Source organism: Notolepis coatsorum, assembly GCF_963971535.1.
Source record: "Notolepis coatsorum genome assembly, chromosome: 8".
NCBI lineage: Eukaryota > Metazoa > Chordata > Actinopteri > Aulopiformes > Paralepididae > Notolepis > Notolepis coatsorum.
The window spans coordinates 28,693,898-28,699,189 of NC_140172.1; positions in this window are offsets into that span (position 1 = coordinate 28,693,898).

The following is a 5,292-nucleotide window of genomic DNA, read 5'->3' on the forward strand; positions in this document are numbered from 1 at the left end:
TGCTTACAATAACTGGGGGCGGGGCGCCTATATATTCTTCGCATTTTATAATAAAATTGCAATTTAAATTAATAATAAAATGATTAATAAAAAAATACCAACCATCCGTCATAAATTCTGTTGAGATCAGAGGTTCTGTGTAGGATTGTTAGTAACTGTCTAACTGTATATGGCTGTTTACACTAGTAACTGTTTACCTGCATATAACTGTCTCCACCAGTGACTGTCTAGTTGCATATATATCTGTTCCCACTAGAGGGCGCTCTAGGAGGAGCCACCCAGGTACACCACCTTGTGGCGAGTATAAAAGCAAAGGTATACTCCCACTTCGTTCTCTCCCCCCATGCCTCTCAGAGAGAGGAGACCTGTATGTTACTGCTCTTTCCATGTGAATAAAAGAAACCAAGCCAGTTCAGGCTCAAGATAGAAACCATGCCTCTTGACCACATTATTGTCGCCCTATAGCCGAATTCTGTTAACAGGTTATGGGCCCAGATAACGCCGGGGCGAAATAGTGGAGGTACTGTAGCAAGCTTAGCTGAAGTATAGGCTAGGATAGCGCCGGGAGCACCGCGTGGCTAGACGCTAGGCCAACAAGAGCAAAAGCTAAGCATACCATTAACGAAGAGGATGGAAAACAAGAGAAGAGACAAATGGCCGACATTCAATGGAAAAGCAGAGAACTATGAGCTCTGGGAAGAGCGCATGCTGTGCTGCATGCACAGGGCGGGGCTGAAGGAGACGATCCTGGCGGCCCCCACCGGAGAACTGACAGCGGAAGAGCAAGCCCTGGACGACCAGCGGAACGCAAGCGCGTACTGCGAGTTAGCGCTGATGCTCGACGACACCAGCCTGGGGCTGATATTCCGCGACACTAAAGACAGAGGCCGAGAAAGCCTGGCGGTACTGAGAGAGCATTTCATCGGGCGAGGAAGACCCAGAGTCGTGGCCCTCTACATAGCACTAACAGGGCTGAGGAACGGGACCACCTAAACCGTGACCGAATACGTCAACAGAGCGGAGCAAATCACAACGCCACTGAGGAGTGCCGGAGAAGCACCAAGCGATGGGCTAATGATGGCGAGACGACGGCCATGAACGAGACGGAGGCCACGGACAAAATGGTGACTACAGACGAGACGGAGGCCACGGACGAAATGGCGGCTACGGACAAGATACCGGCTGTGGACGGGGTGACGACAGCGGACACGATGACGGCGACGATCGACGTGAGATGAATCGAGACGACGCCCGGAGAATCGATGACGGCGACGATCGACATGAGATGAATCGAGACGACGCCCGGAGAATCGATGGCGGCGACGATTGACGTGAGGCGAGTCGAGACGACGCCCGGAGAATAACGGGACAAGAAGACTGCGCTTTTGGAGCGCGGACGGCGGGCATCGCCGGACCGGACCGGCCCAGCTGCAGCGGGCCCAGAGAAGGGGACTGATCGTGGACACGGGCGCGTCGTCCCATGTCATCAACGACAGGGGTCGGTTCAAGAACTTTGACGACACTTTCCACCCGGAGAGGCACTGCATGGAGCTGGCGGACGGTAGACGCATCTACGGATTGGCACAAGAGAGGGGAGACGCGCAGGTATGCCTCACGGACAGCAAGGGGCGCCGGCGTACGGTGACGCTAAAGAACGCTCTATACGTACCATCGTTCCCACAAGGACTATTCTCTGTAATAGCTGCTACTGCAAGCGGCGCCAAGGTATTCTTCGATAAAGGTAAAAATGTTCTTGTAGAACCTGACCGTACCCGGTTTGACATAAAGATGTACCAGAGAATATTTTATCTGAAAACGGAGTGTAATGACAACGACCAGTGTAATGATAATGATGATGTGTGTAGCGGGACGGCCAGTCACGATATTCAGACATGGCACGAGATTATTGGTCATTGTAATTACGAGGATTTACTGAAACTGCAAGTAGTGTCAGAGGGCATGCACATTGAAGGGGAGAAGCGTAGACCTGACAAAATTTTTGCAATGTGCAAAACGGGGAAGTTTACCCAACCGAGATACAGAAATCCCACAGACAGAGTAAGGGTGCCACTTGCACTAGTTGACATGGACCTAGCAGGCCCAGTAAGCAACGAGTCCATAGGAGGTTTTAGATATGTACAGTCTTTTACAGACGTGTGTACGGGGGCAGTGTTTATTTACTTTATCAAAGAAAAGAGTGACACACTCCAGGCCACAGAAATAATCCTGGCAGACGTAGCCCCTTATGGTACAGTAAGATGTTTGAGATCCGACCACGAAACCGAGTTCACAAACAGAGAGTTCCAATCACTGTTGAGAAGGTATAAGATAAGACACGAGACGTCACGTCCATATCCCACACACCAGAGCGGGGTGGCAGAGAGGGAATGGCACACCCTTTTCGAAATGGCTAGGTGTAAGCTAGCAGATAGTAACTTACCAAAGAGCATGTGGCATTATGCGGTGCAAGAAGCCGCTTACACCAGAAACAGGTGCTTTGATAAGCACTCGGGCACCCCCCCCGTATACAGCTCTGACAGGAAAGAAGTCTAATCTAGCCAGAATGCACCGATTTGGATCAGTGTGTTATGCGTACCTGCAGGACAGGGGAAAACCCAAGTCCAAGGATGTAAAAGGATTTTTCGTAGGACACGACAGAGGAAGCCCTGCTTTCCTAGTTTATCACCCCGGTAACGGGAGAGTGTAGAAACACATGCTAGTCAAGTTTGTCACGAAGACAACCTGTGAGAGCGAGACACAGACAGAGGAGCCAGAGCTGGACTCCAGAGCAAGGTGTGTAGAAACAGAAACACATCACCCCAGTGTACTTAGTACAGTTGTGCAGACAGACAGTCAGCAACCCCCAGAGGGCGATGACGAGGAGCACCTGAGGGTGACGTCAAGTGCCCCAAGCAGTGGGAGGTATCCCCCAAGGGAACACAAACCCCCAGAATATCTGCCAGACTATGCCAGGAAAGGGAGTGACGAGGAGGACAATACACCTACCCCTGTTGAGTACTACTACAGGGTAGTCAGTGGGGTAAACCCGACCTTTAAGGAGGCCACATTGTCCCCCGAAGAGGGCAGACATACAGTGGGAGGAAAATGGGTGTATTCAACCAAGTTACCAGAGAGCAGACAGACAGTGGGAGGGAAATGGTTGTATTCAATCCAGGAGGGTATTGAAGACCACGGTAAATACAAAGTATGGCTCATAGAAAATTGATTAAATGCTGCAGAAATGAGTCCTATGTTTGGTCCCATGTTTAAGTACAGAGGTGGATGAGTTACCAGGTTTAAAATACTGAAATGGATCTTATGTTTAACCCCATGTTTAAAATACAGAAGTGGAGGATTTGATCATCGCTCCAGACCACAAAAGAAAGACCTAGGCAGGTTAAACTATTTTATAGGTATGGACTTCGAACAGTCTGCCAACTGTATAAAAATATCCCAGAAGAGATATGTGGGAAAAGGTCCTGAGATGTTTTTGACTGAAGTAAGAAATGTATAGATAAACTGTGGGTAGCTTCATTCTGTTGGACAACCTGTACTCGCCCTGACCTATGTTCTGTAGTGAGTAAGAGTGTCATAGTATTTTTGTTGACCCCACCGAGAATCATTGAACTACGTCAAAAATATGTTTTTCATTATCCCAGAGGTACAGCAGACGGACAGCAGTGTTTCAGGAAAGACAACAAAGGTTTAAGGCTTAAAGCCTACTGCGATATTATCAGCCGGTGAAGCTGAGTATACTATATGTTTCTAGCTATGACAATGCAAAAATGTGTTTATCTAGACTAGAGCAACTGCTCGAAGTGATGAAGATAAGGTTATGAATATGAATATGAATTGCACAAAATGCAGTAGGTAATTGAAATGTATCCTCTATACCGAATATGGTGTTTACTGTTTTTGAAGAATGGGCATTCTGTCAAAACAGTTTAAAATGATTAACATTGTGTATATATGGAGACTGTTGTTTATGAGGACAACCAGGGGACCATTGTGATTACTAGGAACCCAATGTGTCAATATAGATAATAATAATAATAATAATAATAATAATAATAATAATAATAATAATAATAATAATAATAATAATAATAATAATAATAATAATAATAATAATAATAATAACAATAACTTTATTTGTATAGCACTTTTCATACAGAGGTTGCAGTTCAAAGTGCTTCACAACAGTAAAAAAATACAGGCATGAGCGAGCATAGCAAGGTATGGTAAATCACAGTGTTTCACATTAGGATCTAGCATCCCAATACTCTCTATTCAGTAATACAATTAATAAAATAGTTTAAAATGATTCAGTTTAAAAATAGTCTAAAAATTATAAAATAGAACGGACATACAACAACAGTAAAAAATACAGGCATAAGCGAGCATAAAAATTTAAAATGTAAATAGCAAGGTTACAGTAAAAAGTGTGATAAGATTGTTCAATCAGATGAAAATGGCCCAGTTAGGAGAATCAACCTTGGCTTGATTTAAACATGTCATTATAAATAATATCATCTCATCAGGTATGTCATCAGATAAGAAAGAATGACACCGGTTTACTGTCCAATGGACGACAGAGTAATAGATACTATGAGGGAGCCTGTTTCAAATTAAAATTGAAGGGATTTGCAAAGGTCATGTTTAATGTGAAGATATTGACTGTCATACCCTATGGATGTTTTTGGGATTATATAATTTCCTTTGTTAAATGTTTTTCCAAGAAGTCAGCCAGTATGCTAATGCAAACCTAAGTGGGAGTGTTGAGATCAGAGGTTCTGTGTAGGATTGTTAGTAACTGTCTAACTGTACATATGGCTGTTTACACTAGTAACTGTTTACCTGCATATATAACTGTCTCCACCAGTAACTGTCTAGTTGCATATATATCTGTTCCCACTAGAGGGCGCTCTAGGCAGAGCCACCCAGGTACACCACCTTGTGGCGAGTATAAAAGCAAAGGTATACTCCCACTTCGTTCTCTCCCCCCATGCCTCTCAGAGAGAGGAGACCTGTATGTTACTGCTGCTTTCCATGTGAATAAAAGAAACCAAGCCAGTTCAGGCTCAAGATAGAAACCATGCCTCTTGACCACATTATTGTCGCCCTATAGCCGAATTCTGTTAACAAATTCATATAATTCCTGAGTGGATGCATCACCGCCTGGTATGGAAACTGCTCTACCCTCAACTGTAAAGCGCTAGCGGGTCTTGTGAACAGCCCAGAACATCAGTGGATGTGAGCTTCCTGCCATCCAAGATATAACGGACAGTAAAA